Here is a 16,718-nt window from a genome sequence, read left to right as displayed (position 1 = left end):
ATAATCGCTGTGTCCTCCCGGTAACCAGCACCAGCATAGGACCTATCGTGACGTCAAAATAGCATGTGACCAGTCACGTGTCTATTATCTCATTGGCTACAGACTGGTCACATGGCTTTGACGTCATGCTAGGACCTGTCAGTGCATCTCTCCAGTACGCGGTGATTGTTTGTGTATCTCCGTCTACCAGCGACATGCTCTGGCACACGATCGACTCCCCGTTCTGCTTCCCCGTTCTGTTATTCACCGTCTTCCACAGCCGGTCAATAACGGAGATCACCGTTGCTATAGCAACGCGCCTGTCAGCGGTGACGTCACCGCTTACAAGCAGCAGCTTCTGGTCACTCACGGAGTGAAAAGACTGCACGGGAACAGCAGCGTCTTCCTCCCATGCAGCGCTGCTGATGTAGCAGAGCTACATGGGTTGAAAGAGAAAGAAGACAGAAGAGCAGGATCGTGGAGGAATAAGAGGGAGTAATAAACATGGAGTGTCTGGGTATTTATTTCTATTAAAGTATTTTTTCTCTGTTTGGTGTCATTTTTTTAACCCTTTATTGGAGATTCTTAATGGCTGGGTCAAACTTGCCTGACATTAAGAATCTCTGACTTAATACTAGCTAGTAAAACAAAGCTAGTATTAACTCATAATTACCCAGTGTCACGCTCCCCGGCTCCCCTGCTAGGCTCCCCGGCTCCCCTGCCATGCTCCCCGGCTCCCCTGCCTTGCTTAACGGCTCCCCTGCCACGCTTCCCCGCTCTCAGGTCGCGCTCCGCCGCTCCCGTGCCGGCTTCCCGGTCCCCTGCTCCACAACCTTCCTGCTCCATCGCCTGCGGTCCCCAGGCAGCCCGGTCCCCGCTCCCGGCGCCCGTCGGCAACTCGGCCCTAGCCCGGCTCTCCTGCCTCCTGTTCACCGCTCCCTGCTCTGGCTTCTGGCACCCGGGCCTCGCGCATGCGCATTAGGGCGCGCGCACGGTCATTGACCCTCTCTTAAAGGGCCAGTGTCCTCCAACAGGATATTGAAGAATCAGGTACAGGGTATATAGGGGAATCCTTTCCAAGTGGGCGGCGCCTGTTCTTCGTGTTTTGCTAAGCTAGGAGTCAGGTCTCCTTGTGTCTTGCGGTATACTTACCTATCTCTCTCCTAGAGCCGCTCCTGCCTCGCCATCCGGTCCTGACGATTCCCGAACCCCGAACGGTGACTGTCCGCCATCCCGTCAGTCCATACCATCTCTGATCCCTGTGGTGACCCGTCTTCTCGCTTTGTCGGTTCCGGACTCTGCCTGACAACATCTCGGCCTCCGAACCTGAGCTCCGTCATCCGGACTACCTTCGGTGACTCCGTGGTCCCAGGGACTTCTACACTCCACTCCTTTGAACGGACTGTCCTGCTACCTGTAGTGCTCCGGCTACCGGACCCCTTGCCTTCAGTGAGGTGTTCGGCCCAGTGGATCCACCTCCTGGGTCTGCCCGTCCACCTGGCCCTAACAGTAAGAACAGGCCATGGATCCCGCCGAAGCACTAGCGGCCCAGCTGGGCAACTTGCAGCAGGAACTCGGACGTCAGCGCGAGACTCAGTCCCACATGCTGGCCTTCATAACCTCAGTGGATACTTGCCTGCACACGCTGCAAGCATCTGCCACGTCCCTGGCATCTCAGGTTACCACTGCACAGTCCACGGTCACGGTTCCCGTGGTGGCTCCCTCGGAAGCATCTAAACTTCGCTTGGCCTCTCCACCCCGATATGCCGGAGATCCTAAGACATGCAGAGGATTCTTAAACCAGTGCTCCCTCCATTTCAAGCTGCTTCCGCACCTGTTTGCCTCCGACCAAGCCAAGGTGGCGTTTGTGATGTCCCATCTAGAGGGTGAGGCACTGGCCTGGATGAACCCCTTGTGGGAAAAGGAGGACCCTGTAACCACTAACATCCAGGACTTCCTGCAGGCATTTAGAACCACCTTCGACGAACCCGGCCGTGCCGCCGCATCCGCCTCATCTCTCCTCAGGCTACGTCAGTTGACCATGACGGTGGGGCAGTATGCCATCCGCTTCCGCACTTTGGCCTCAGAATTGGGCTGGAACAATGAAGCCCTCACCACCGCCTTCTGGGAAGGACTCTCCAGTCGTATTAAGGACGAGCTGGCAGGCCGCGATGTTCCTTCTACTCTGGATGCCCTGATCGCACTAGCCACCCGCGTGGACCTCAGATTCCAGGAACGATCCAAAGAGGTGTCCCGTGAGAGACGTCCGATACGGCATTCCTCTCCTCCGCAGAAGCCCGCCGTACTTCAGTCAACGTCGTCTGGTGTCTCTGTCCACGAGCCCATGCAGATTGACTGTTTGCGGCAGTCCGAACAACGCCGAGCAGAACGGCTCGCCAAGGGCCTCTGTTTCTACTGCGGAGAGGGCACACACCTTCTACGCTCCTGTCCAGAGAGGCCGGGAAACTCCAAAGCCTAGGGTTGGTAGGAGAGGCCACCCTAGGTGCTGGGACTCTCTCAGACCCGGTTACGTGGACTGTTCAAGTGACAACGGGAGAGACGCGGTTCACGGCCGAGGCGTACCTCGATTCCGGGGCAGCAGGCAATTTCATCCAGCAGGCCACGGTGGACAAGTACCGGGTGCCTGTTACTCCACTCGACAAACCCCTCGTGATTGCCTCTGTAGATGGGAGACCCCTCTCTGACACCATCTCGTGGATCACCAAGCCGGTGGAACTACGTATCGGTGCCCTGCACACCGAGAACATCGCTCTCTACGTCCTCCCACACATGTCCCATCAAATCCTGCTGGGACTCCCCTGGTTACGGACACACGAACCGTCAGTCAGCTGGGGTACTGGTGAAATCACCCGATGGGGCTCCTCTTGCCACGAGAACTGTCTGAAGACTATACAGCCCATCCGACGACCTCCGGTTCCGGAGTTCCTACCGGGACTGCCCTCGGCCTATTGGTCCTTCGCAGACGTCTTTGATAAAAAGGAGTCAGAGGTACTGCCGCCACATCGTCCTTACGACTGTGCCATCGACCTACTCCCGGGAACTACACCACCTCGAGGACGGATATATCCGCTGTCTCCTGCCGAAACAAGGGCCATGTCTACCTACATCACAGAGAACCTGGCAAGGGGATTCATTCGGAGATCCTCCTCTCCTGCTGGAGCAGGCTTCTTCTTCGTTAAGAAGAAAGAGGGCGACCTACGCCCATGCATTGACTACCGGGGATTGAACCAAATCACCGTGAAAAATAAATACCCCCTGCCGCTCATCCCCGAATTGTTTGATCGGCTTAGAGGAGCTCGTGTGTTTACCAAGTTGGATCTTCGGGGTGCCTACAACCTGGTCAGCATCCGCTCTGGGGACGAATGGAAGACCGCATTCAATACTCGCGATGGGCACTATGAATACTGTGTGATGCCCTTCGGCCTGTGTAACGCTCCAGCAGTCTTTCAGGAATTGGTGAACGACGTGTTCCGGGACCTTCTCTACGTCTGTGTGGTGGTATATCTCGATGATATCCTGGTCTTTTCTCTGGACCTCCAGACCCACAGAGAGAACGTGCAGCTGGTACTACAAAGACTGAGGGAGAATCGTCTGTACGCCAAGTACGAGAAGTGTGTCTTCGAGCAGTCTTCTCTTCCATTCCTGGGTTACGTAATCTCCGATACCGGTCTGCAGATGGACCCGGAGAAGGTCTCTTCCATTCTCAACTGGCCCCCTCCTTCCGGACTGAAGGCAATCCAACGCTTTCTGGGATTCGCAAACTATTACCGTCAGTTCATCCCTCACTTCTCTGCTCTGACTGCACCTCTCTCCGCCTTGACCAAGAAGGGGGTTAATCCAAAGGACTGGTCACCTGCGGCCGACGCCGCGTTTGGCTCCCTGAAACAGACATTTGCTTCCTCCCCTGTGCTCCACCGTCCTGAGTTAAACCGACAGTTCACCTTGGAGGTGGATGCCTCCTCCTCGGGAGCCGGAGCAGTGCTCATGCAGAAGTCCTCCTCCGGGAAGATGGTTACTTGCGGTTTCTACTCCAAGAGCTTCTCAGCGCATGAACGCAACTACACCATCGGTGACCGAGAGCTATTAGCAGTCAAACTGGCTCTGGAGGAATGGCGCTACCTTCTGGAGGGAGCAGTGTACCCCGTGATCATTTACACGGACCACAAGAACCTGGAATACCTGCGGTCCGCTCAGCGACTGAACCCACGGCAAGCCAGGTGGTCCTTGTTCTTTGCCAGGTTTGATTTTCAGCTCCATTTTCGACCCGCGGACAAGAATGTACGAGCAGATGCCTTGTCCAGGTCGTTCATGCCCATGGAGCAGGAGGAGGAGACATCCCAGCCCATCATCTGCCCGAGTAAAATCATTCCGGTGGCTCCTGTCACTCTGGCCCAGATACCGCCCGGGAAGACCTATGTCTCTGAGACTGACAGGCAAAAAGTGTTGCACTGGGGCCATGCCTCGAAAATAGCCGGCCATGCTGGTCAGAAGAAAACATGGAGTACAATTGTACGTCACTACTGGTGGCCATCCCTTCGCACGGACGTCGCGTCTTTTGTCTCAGCCTGCTCCTCTTGTGCCCGGAACAAGACGCCCAAACACCTGCCATATGGCCGTCTTCTGCCTCTGCCTATACCCTCCGTTCCGTGGCAACACATTGCAATGTACTTTATTACGGACTTGCCCTTGTCCTCCGGACACACAGTCATATGGGTCGTGGTGGATCGGTTCTCCAAAATGGCTCATTTCGTCCCTATGGCTGGACTGCCCTCTGCCCAGGAACTCGCTGACACCTATGTACAACACATCTTCCCGTTGCATGGCTTTCCATCACACATTGTGTCCGACAGAGGGACTCAGTTTACCTCCCGCTTCTGGAGGGCTCTCTGCAAACATCTGGGAGTGACTCTGGACTTTTCTTCAGCCTACCATCCTCAGTCGAATGGCCAAGTGGAACGAGTCAATCAGATCTTGACCTCCTTTTTACGTCACTACGTCAACGCCCATCACGACAACTGGTCCACGCTTCTTCCTTGGGCTGAATTCTCCCATAACCACCACGTCAGTGAGTCCTCCTCTAGCTCTCCCTTCCATGTCGTTTACGGACTTCAGCCTTCCGTCCCATTACCTGTATCCTCTTCCTCGGATGTCCCTGCTGCTGATGCTGTAGTCCGTGACTTTGCAACAATTTGGGACTCTGTCAAGGCGTCCCTTGGACGTGCTTCCCTGCGGATGAAGAGACACGCAGACAAGAGGCGTCTGGATCCTCCGTGTTTCTCTCCAGGAGATCTGGTCTGGCTTGCTTCCAAGTACGTCCGATTGAAGCTACCATCATACAAGCTGGGCCCTCGCTACATCGGGCCGTTTAAAGTCCTCAGCAAAATAAATGAGGTCTCCTACAAGCTGCAGCTCCCGGCCACGATGAGAATACCCAACTCCTTCCACGTCTCCCTGCTCAAGCCGGTTGTCCTTGGTCCCTTCTCCGCTGCTGCCAGTTCTGCTCCTCCTCCTATTGCTGATGATGACATCTATGCGGTAAGGGATATCGTGGCCATGAAAACCGTACGGGGCCGACAGCTCTTCCTGGTGGACTGGGCAGGGTATGGTCCTGAAGAAAGGTCCTGGGAACCCCGGGAGAATGTGGGTACTCCTCTGATACATGCCTTCCTGTCCCGGTTGCGGGGAGGGGGGCGTGGGGGAGGGGGTACTGTCACGCTCCCCGGCTCCCCTGCTAGGCTCCCCGGCTCCCCTGCCATGCTCCCCGGCTCCCCTGCCTTGCTTACCGGCTCCCCTGCCATGCTTCCCCGCTCTCAGGTCGCGCTCCGCCGCTCCCGTGCCAGGCTTCCCGGTCCCCCGCTCCACAGCCTTCCTGCTCCATCGCCTGAGGTCCCCAGGCAGCCCGGTCCCCGCTCCCGGCGCCCGTCGGCAACTCGGCCCCAGCCCGGCTCTCCTGCCTCCTGTTCACCGCTCCCTGCTCTGGCTTCTGGCACCCGGGCCTCGCGCATGCGCATTAGGGCGCGCGCGCGGTCATTGACCCTCTCTTAAAGGGCCAGTGTCCTCCAACAGGATATTGAAGAATCAGGTACAGGGTATATAGGGGAATCCTTTCCAAGTGGGCGGGGCCTGTTCTTCGTTTTTTGCTAAGCTAGGAGTCAGGTCTCCTTGTGTCTTGCGGTATACTTACCTATCTCTCTCCTAGAGCCGCTCCTGCCTCGCCATCCGGTCCTGACGATTCCCGAACCCCGAACGGTGACTGTCCGCCATCCCGTCAGTCCATACCATCTCTGATCCCTGTGGTGACCCATCTTCTCGCTCCGTCGGTTCCGGACTCTGCCTGACAACATCTCGGCCTCCGAACCTGAGCTCCGTCATCCGGACTACCTTCGGTGACTCCGTGGTCCCAGGGACTTCTACACTCCACTCCTTTGAACGGACTGTCCTGCTACCTGTAGTGCTCCGGCTACCAGACCCCTTGCCTTCAGTGAGGTGTTCGGCCCAGTGGATCCACCTCCTGGGTCTGCCCGTCCACCTGGCCCTAACACCCAGCAAGCCACCCGGCTCTAGGGCTGTTGGAAGAGTTGGATACAGCGCCAGATGATGGCGCTTCTATGAAAGCGCCATTTTCTGGGGCGGCTGCGGATTGAAATTCGCAGCAGAGGGGCCCAGAAAGCTGGAGGTAACCAATCCCCAGCTGCCCAGTTGTACCCGGCTGGACACAAAAATGGGGCAAAGCCCACGTCGTTTGTTTTGTAATTATTTCATGAAATAAGTGAAATAATTAAAAAAAACGGGCTGCCCTATATTTTTGGTTCCCAGACGGGTAAAAATAGGCAGCTGGGGGTTGGGGGCAGCCGTAGGTGCCTGCTGTACCTGGCTAGCATACAAAAACATGGCGAAGCCCACATAATTTTTTTGGTGGGCAAAAAACTCCTGCATACAGTCCTGGATGGAGTATGCTGAGCCTTGTAGTTCTGCAGCTGCTGTCTGCTCTCCTGCATACACTAGTGAATGGAGCATGCTGAGCCTTGTCATTCTGCAGCTGCTGTCTGCTCTCCTCCATACAGACAGACAGCAGCTGCAGAACTACAAGACTCAGCATATTCCATCCAGGACTGTATGCAGGAGTTTTTTGCCCCTTAAAAAAATTATGTAGGCTTCGCCATATTTTTGTATGCTAGCCAGGTACAGCAGGCAGCTTCGGGCTGCCCCCAACCCCCAGCTGCCTAGTTGTACCCGGCTAGAAACCAAAAATATAGGGAAGCCCTTTTTTTATTATTTCATGAATTTCATGAAATAATTAGAAAACAAATGACATGGGCTTCGCCATATTTTTGTGTCTAGCCAGGTACAACTAGGCAGCTGGGGATTGGAATCTGCAGCACAGGTTAGCCTGAGCTTTCTGGGCCCCTCTGCTGTGAACTTCAATCTGCAGCTGCCCCAGAAAATGGCGCTTTCATAGAAGCGCCATATTCTGGCGCTGTATCTAACTCTTCCAGCTGCCCTTGTGACGTGTGGATCGCTGGGTAATAATGGGGTTGGGACTAGCTATATATTATCAACTGGCCTTAAGCTCGAAATTCATGGTGTCACGCCAATATTAGACATGGCCACCATGAATTTTTAGTACAGATAAAAAAAAAACACAACACACAGAAAAATATTTTTATTATAAATAGAACACAACACAATTAGTGACTCCATCTTTATTGAAATAAAGAACCCCCCTCTGCAGTAATCCTGGGTCAAGGGTCCCGCGCCATCCAATCTGGATCCAATATCATCTGATCGGTTTGCTGGAAGGCAAAGCGATCAGATGATGTGTCAGGTTCAAGGGCCTGATTCACATGACACAGCAGCTGATTGTATAAACGGCTTTCATACAATCAGCTGATGCATCAGTGCAAAAAAATCCCCCAAAATCTACACACTTCTGTGCAAACTCCTTTCCGACGGACAAAAAAAAAAGAGAGAGAGAAAGAGAGAGAGATAGAGAGAGATTGAGAAAGAAAGAGAGAAAGAAAAAGAGAGCAAGAAAGAGAGAGCAAGAAGGAAAGAGAGAGCAAGAAGGAAAGAGAGAGCAAGTAGGAAAGAGAGAGCAAGAAGGAAAGAGAGAGCAAGAAGGAAAGAAAGAGCAAAAAGGAAAGAAAGAGCAAGAAGGAAAGAAAGAGCAAGAAAGAAAGAAAGGAAAAAAGAAAGAGCAAGAAGGAAAGAAAGAGCAAGAAGGAACGAAAGAGCAAGAAGGAAAGAAAGAGCAAGAAAGAAAAAAAGAGCAAGAAAGAAAGAGCAAGAAAGAAAGAAAGAGCAAGAAAGAAATTGCAAGAAAGAAAGAGCAAGAAAGAAAGAAAGAGCAAGAAAGAAATAGTAAGAAAGAAAGAATTAGCAAGAAAGAAAGAAAGAGCAAGAAAGAAGGAAAGAAAGAGCAAGAAAGAAAGAGCAAGAAAGAAAGAAAGAGCAAGCAAGAAAGAAAAAGTAAGTAAGAAAGAAAGAGCAAGAAAGAAAGAAAGAGAGCAAGCAAGAAAGAAGGGGCAAGAAAAAAAGAGCAAGAAAGAAAGAAAGCAAGAAAGAAAGAAAGAGCAAGAAAGAAAGAAAGAGCAAGAAAGAAAGAAAGAAAAACAACCAGAGCGACAGACAAATATAGATGGGGAAAGACACAGATCTTTATAGATGATGTCTGGCTACTCCCCTCTGTGCATAATTAAAATAATAATATTGCATAATTAATTATAAATAAAGAATAATCATGAATTAATTTAAAATAAGAAAATTCCAACACAGCTGGGATTTGAACTCATGAAGTTAAACTTCTTAAGCAAGCGCTCTATCCATTCAGCTACTCACTCCAATGAGTAGAATAGCCAGATTTTTTTTTTCTTGAGATCTGCAAAGCAGAGTGAAGTCTGAGGTGACAGGCGATTCTCTTCATGTGCTATGTGGAGAGGAGACAGAGCGCTCGTGTTCTGTAGCAGAGCTGACAGTGTCGTGTGGATTATGTTGGACCTGGAGGGGGATTGGAGGATTTTAATAAAATGCTGAAACGGTGTTTTTTTGTCTTTTATTCCAAATAAAGGATTTTTTGTGGTGTGTGTTTATTTACTTTCACTTTATAAACAGATAATAATTATAATTTAAAAAAATAAAAAATTCTTCACCGGGACTAGAACTCACGATTTGGTAATCTTGACTTCTGCATTGCTGAAGTCTCTGCTGACCGCACGATTCACTTTATTGCTACGTGGAGCTGATAACTAAGAGCACTCGTGTTCTGTAGCAGAGCTGACAGTGTCGTGTGGATTACGTCGGACCTGGAGGGGTATTTGGGGGTTAATAAAGGGGTGAAAGAGGGTTATTTTTTTTGTCTTTTATTCCAAATAAAGGATTTTTCGGTGTGTGTATTTCTTTACTTTCACTTTAAGTTTAATCATGGACGGGGAGACGCCTGCCATGATTAAACTCAGTATTACCCCGATTGCCACCGCACCAGGGAAATTCGGGATAAGCTGGGTCAAGTTCCCCAGGACAGTCGCATCTAATGGATGCGGCTATTCCATCCGGCTGCTGGGTGATATTGTTCGGCTGGAGGGCTAGCCATACCGTGGCGCTCTCCATCCTGACAATACCAGCCTCCAGCCGTGTGGCTTTATCCTGGCTGGTATCAAATATGGGGGAAACCACATTATTTATTTATTTATTTTTTTATTTATTATTTATTTTACTGCACGATATAGTCCCACCCGCCGGCAGCTGTGATTGGTTGCAGTGAGACAGCTGTCACTCAGCTTGGGGACGTATCTGACTACAACCAATCATAGGCGCCGGTGGGTGAGGAAAGCACGGAATAACTAATTGACTAATGAAGCGGCAGCCATTTTCTAAAGAGGAAAAGACACCGCAGATTTGTGACAGATGTGGAGCGAGGCGCCCGTGATCGGTGAGTAGGAAAGGGAGAGGGATTGTACTGGGGACACAAGACGCATGCAGATAGCAACATGTGCACATACTTACTGTTTAAAGCCACGTTTATGGTGATCGAACCGTTCTCAAACGTAACTCGAACTGTCGAGCTTTTAGCAAAAAGCTCGAGTTCGAGTTCAATCTTGAGCACCCCCAAAAAGTACTCGAACATGAAATTGGCGAACCTCGAACATTGCTCATCTCTACTGTATGTATATATATATATATATATATATATATTTATATATATATATATATATATAGATATATATGAGGTAGATATACAGTCATTGCTTACTATAGATAATTATTTATTGATTGTTTTTGAATCTTTGAAGGAGAACATATTTTCCAAAACAACATGCTGTATTAGATCATATTGACACACTGCACATTTAAGACTTGCACATGCTTCTCTTCAAAAAGTTGATAAGCACTGAAGGATAAAGGCAAATTGTAGTGATTTTCTAACTAATTGCTTGGTCTTATTAAAAAGAACAAGATAATTGATTTTATAATACACTACTCCTTATTATGTTCTAATTAGGCTGTATATCAAGACTAATTAAATGGCGCTATTGTATCTCATTATTGTTACAGAATTGAATAGATTTAGGTGGAGTTTTTATTACAACAAGGATTGTATCCAAAGGTTCTTTAAATTATTAATGTGTTGAGCATATTATTTGTGAAACAGGATTCAATGATTTTAACAATGTATTTTTATACAGCTGTAAACTTCTTTATGTCTGATTTTCATTATGTGATAAGGTTAAAATAAAATAAAAGATAACATAATTTGCATTGGTGATGACATTAATAGAGATGAGAAAAGTTGTTTGATAAAGGTTGGCCAATCTCCCATTTAATACGAGCCTTGTCCGGTTTAGTTCATGCATTACTGTGGGAATCTCACTGATCTAAAATGCAGATTACTGGGCCTACCCAACCACCAGCCACCAAATCAACCCCGTCTTTTGATTCTTCCTCCTCTTGTGATCAACACATCAGAAGCTAAGTCGTTGGGTGTCCTATACAAAGTTGTCATTAATGAGGTTTTGCCAAGAATTTTGGACTGCCTAAAATTTGAGATTTTTACAAAGCATTCTTCATTAGTGGACAAGAGCAGCACATTTTCAAGTTTTAGATCGTGATGATCCTTGAAAGTGCAGACTGCCTAATGTACATTACGATGAACAAGCAATAGATGTCCAGTGTCTTTGCCACCCCAGTCCCAGAGATGGTGTCCAGCCAGACTTCTGTGAGCTAGAGGCCTACACGTGCCTACACGTGCCACTCAGACATGTCTTCATCTTTCAAATTAAAATGCCAGCACACAGCCTGAGTGTTGCATGCACTTTACCTCCCTGCTTTAATGAACCATGGGGAGGGACACTTGATGCTACTGTACTGCTGTCCGCTTAAAAGAATTTAGAATGTTGAAACTCCAAAATGAGTCTGAAATAGGTCTTGTGGGTAGTTCCAGGCTTCTGGGAGGGACAATCCTACACCAGTCACTGTAGCATGTCTTTATTTTTCAAATTAAAATGCCGGCTACAGCACGAGTGTTGCATGTATTTTACCTCCCTCCTGTTTTAACGACCCATGGGGAGGGGGGCAATTGATGGTACTGTACTGTTGTCTGCCTGAAAATATTTAAAATGGGGCAGGAGAATCCACTGGAGCAGTGTCACAGCTGTGCAGCGCCACGCCGGTGATCGGTGAGTATGAGAAAGGGGATGAGAGGGAGAGACCGACAGACAGAGAGAGAGAGACCGAAAGACCTGCCTTCTGTTTGTCAAAAAAGTGATTTATGGAGCTGGTAGCAGCTACTGGATACTGTGTTCAGCCCTTACAAGGACTATTTATTAGTTGGATCTAAGATTGCTCCCCAGCACACAGTACAGTCTATCTACACCGCCAACTCCCTATGACTGCGTGTTCACAAAATAGTCGCTGGCTTAAATAGCCCCTATGACGCTGTGCAGCCAAACCAATCACAGTAACACCACAACAAAGATGGCTGTGGCGTTACTGTGAGGGCAAGCAACATCATGTGTTCATTGGCTGGAAAACAGGTGCCAGGAAGTCAGAAATGAAAATGAAAGTACCGGAGCGGATGTTGCTTTATCCATCAGACGCCGAATGGTGCGAATAGCCTGTTATCATTCGGATACCGAATAGTAGTGAATACATTCGCTCATCCCTAATAAAAACACATCAATACCACATCACGTTTTTTGGCAGATTGTGCAGATTTGGTGCAGCAATTTGCCGTATAAATTTCAGCAACAAATCTGCATCTCCTCGCAAAAAAACTCATTTTTGCTGTGGTTTTCTGCCAAGAGATGCAGATTTGGTGCAAAATGTCTTCCTCCAGATATCCCAGCAGCTGGGAATTCAAGGAACATTTAAGGCTTTCTTAAAAGCTTCTATAAGGTTTCTGGGCCTCACAGCGGCTGGGAGACCCAGTGGCTGTGAGCTCCGGTAATCTTTAAGGTTACCAGAGCTCACAGGCATTAGGACTCATAGCACCTTTAAGGGAGCCTTTAAGAGAGCCTATAACGTTCCTTCAGTTGTCAGCTGGACACCTTGAAGCTGTGAACCGGTACCAGAGTTGAAAGCCTCCAGGTGTTCCAACAACTGGGTACTCCAATAAACTTAAAGGTTCTCTTAAAGGCCCTCTGAAAAGCTCTATTAAGGTTTCCATAGTTTTCGGGAGACCCAGTGGCTGTGAGCTCCAGTAACCTTTAGGTGATATAAGTTGTATCTCTTCTATAGTGGAAGATTTCTCAGAGGTTCATGCCTACACCTGTCACTCATCCATCCACCCACCTCTTGATTTGAAATCTGTGTTTGCTGGGCCAGACCCTATGTTGTGTATGGCCCATGCTTGACAGTAGCAATAATACACTATAGGTACTGTAAAGCAATTGATGTCACTGTCCTGCTGTCTGCCTCTAATTTTTGCAAATGTGGAGATTCCAAGATGGGTCTCCAAGTTATGTCTTGTTTGTAGTGACAGGGTTAACAAAGCAAAAGGCCTACACCTGTCACTAATTCAGCCACCTACCTCTTGATTTAAAAGCTGTAATGCTATGCCAGATCCAGGTTGCATATGCCCATGCTTACCTGCAGCGCTAAACACTATTGGTACTGTGGGGCAATTAATGTCACTGTACTGCTGTCTGCCTCTAATATATATAAATGTGGAGTCTAGAAGATGGGGCTCCAAGTTTTGTCTCGTCTGTATTGGCAGGGTTCTCAGACCAACATGCCTACACCTGTCACTCATCCATTCACCCGCCTCTTGATTGGAACGTTGTAAATGCTGGGCCAGACCCTGTGTCTTGTATGGCCCATGCTTAATTAAAGCACTAAGACACTGTGGGTACTGTGGGGCAATTAATGCCACTGTTCTGCTGTCTGCCTCTAATTTTTGGAAATGTGAAGACTCCAAGATGGGTCTCCAAATTGTGTCTTGTCTATAGTGGCAGGGTTCTCAGAGCAACAGGCCTACTCCTCTCACTCATACAATGTTTATTATGTTAATAGTCTAGGAAGTTAAAGGCAGTGCCACAGCAGTGTGGCTCCTGTTAAATAGTTTGAGCTGTTTTGGCAGCTTTTGGGCCCACATAATGTTGTCTATGCCTTTGTTTTTGCCTCTGTCTGCCTTTGTTTCACTTACAGACTCAAGATGAAGGGGTCTCATAGACGCCTCCCATTACTAATCTAGAGCTTAGTGGCAGCTGTATGCTATTATTAAAACTCTTATATTACCCCGATTGCTACCACACCGGAGCAATCGGGAAGAGCCGGGTAAAGCACCAGGCTTGTCGCATCTAATGGACTCAACAATCCCAGGCAGCCGCAGGCTGGTATTTTTAGGCTGGGTCTCTGCAGCCTGAGAATACCAGTCCCCAGCTGTTGGGCTTTATGTTGGCTGGGTATCAAAATTGGGTAGACCGCATGCTGGTTTCTTAAAATTATTTATTTAAATAATTGAAAAAAGCTGCATACGTTACCTCCGATTTTGATACACAGCCAACAATAAGCATACAGCTGGGGGCTGCAGCCTGTAGCCATAAGCTTTATCTGTGTTGGGTATCATAACATGGGGGTACCCTACGTCAATTGTTTTATTTACTTATTTTCATACCAAGCTAAATGCACACATCACCTGTGATTGGAAGCAGTCAGCTGACGCGCTGACACAGTGTGTTGGCATGTCTGACTGTAGCCAATCACAGGCACCAGTAGGTGGGGAATGCAGTGCATATGAAATAAGCCTAATGCACGACCCCAGAAGTGAATGCTCGGCCTGGAAGCAGTGTACAACCATGACAGTGTTTTTTGGAAGGTACAACATACTTGCTTCTATTCCCCTATCCTTTCTACCACAATTTTTAATCTCCAGATTTTGGTCCCTATAGACTTATATGTGGACCGGAATCTGGCCCCGAACAGTATTTTAGAAACCGGATCACTGGGATCACCTGGTCCCGGATATCTGTGAGTCCGTTCATCACTAGTCTCTAAGCATTTCTTCTAGTGTCATATTATTACTTCTATTGGCCTTGATATTAGTCTAACCAAATTCTCTTGCACTTTATGGTCCACCATTTGCTTTATTATTGCACCTGCATTTATATAATCAAAAACAATCTCCCTGTATATTTATAATACCTAATTTTTGTCGAATGACACCTCTGAATATTTATTCCCCTTATATATATTTTTGTAAAAATATTTTTGATTTATTCCTATTTATATTTTTATTTTATATATTAATAATTTTTTATGTATATTTATTCCATCCTATATTTTTACAGAATATTTATTGGAGGGTGGGAGTAGAATTTATAATTTTTTTGATCGACTAGTTTGGTGTATAATAAAGAGGTTTTTAGAGGTTTTCATATATACTTGTTCCATCAGTGCAATATATTTAATTATTGGGGAGGGTATCGGGATAATGCTCGATTTATATATTTTAATATTGAATATTTATATCTTATAAATTCAATATTTTTGAGCAGGGTATTCCCTCAACTATCTTATCAATAAGTTAATGGTCAAAATTTCACCACAATGTGTGCTTTTTTGAGTGATTTCTTTGGTGTTTTTAATGGGTGTTGAAATGTTTAAAAATGTTTAAAATAAAAAAGAAATAATTGGTACAATATACTCTGTTTCCTGTTTGTTTTTGATTATACAATCTCTTGAGTTAAGATTAGAGATGAGCGAACCTCTAGAGGCTCGAATTTGACTCGGTTCGTCGAACGGAGCCCCGCGTTCGAGTTCGGTTCAGTGGGCCATTCGACGAACCTCTCGAACCCCATAGAAAACAATGGGAGGCAATCACAAACACATAAAAACACCTAGAAAACACCCTCAAAGGTGTCCAGAAGGTGACAAACAACTCCCAAGACAACACAAACACATGGAAAAGTGACAAGGACAAATACCCATGTGATAACTAAACAACTGGATGAGGAAAAAGAGGAGGAGACACAGATATATGAGTATATGCAAGTGAACATCGATGCCATTACTGTGCAACTTGAGTCTTGCTCATTCTAGGCTTCCAATCTGGATAAATTGCCTGAGCTCACCACTTACGCCTTGGGGATCTTGTCGTGTCCCGCAGCCAGCGTTCTCTCTGAACGTGTATTCAATGCTGCTGGGTGTGTGCTGACAAATAAGCGCATGTGTCTGTCCAGTGACAATGTGGACAGACTAACGTTCATTAAGATGAACAAGTCATTGATCCACATGGACTTTTCTACCCTTGTGTCATCCTGGGGAGGTGAAAGGCAGGTGTATTTTTTAGAGTGCTTCATGCAAAGCATCTTTGTAAGATTGCAACTGGGGGACAAATGATGCCAGTCAAGTGGTGTGTGTGGGGCCCAATTTTTGGAAACGAGAGAGACTGTGGTTGGAGTCCCCTCGCTTTTGAAAAAAGGAACCAAGATGAACAAGTCATGGATCACAGAGGACTTTTCTTCCCCTGTGTCATCCTGGGGAGGCGAAAGGCAGGTGTATTTTTGAGAGTGCTTCATGCAAAGCATCTTTGTAAGATTGCAACTGGGAAACAACTGATGCCAGTCAAGTGGTGTGTGTGGGGCCCAATTTTTGGAAACGAGGAAGACTGTGGTTGGAGTCCCCTCGCTGTGTTTTACATGATTTTCGAAGGGCATGACATGCCTAAGAGGTTGACTTTCAGCATCTGCAAACGGTTGTGTACAGAAATGCTGCCTTTCCAACCTTTATTACAAAGGATTTTCGAGACCGTATGCCCATTGCAGTGCCCCAAAATCCGATGCCCAGTCGCCACTCCTTCTCCAACAAAGACGTGCCCGCACTACACCAGCATGTCGCACAAAACATCACTACTTCTTTGAGAAACTCTGTGTGTGACAGGGTGCATTTCACCACAGATACTTGGCCCAGTCACCATGGACAGGGACATTACATGTCGCTGACTGGGCACTGGGTTACTATGGGGAGAGATGGAGAAGGGTCTGCTGTACAAGTCTTGCTGTCCCCATGAGTTGTGTGTCAATCCTTCCTCTGTATGTAGAAGTTCCTACACTGCTTCTGCCTCCTCAACCTCGTCTGGGTCCTACACCTCCGCCCAAACCCTGTGTGGTCAGGCCACCCGCGTTGTAACTGCGCACAAGGAATCCCACATACCTCCTTACTATGCTGGCAGCAGAGCTCAACGGTCAACTCTTTACATTGAAATGTCTGGGAAATGTGAATCA

The sequence above is a fragment of the Anomaloglossus baeobatrachus genome, chromosome 4 (genome assembly GCF_048569485.1).
Source record: "Anomaloglossus baeobatrachus isolate aAnoBae1 chromosome 4, aAnoBae1.hap1, whole genome shotgun sequence".
Taxonomy (NCBI): Eukaryota; Metazoa; Chordata; class Amphibia; order Anura; family Aromobatidae; genus Anomaloglossus; species Anomaloglossus baeobatrachus.
Note: the sequence above shows the minus strand (reverse complement) of the source record.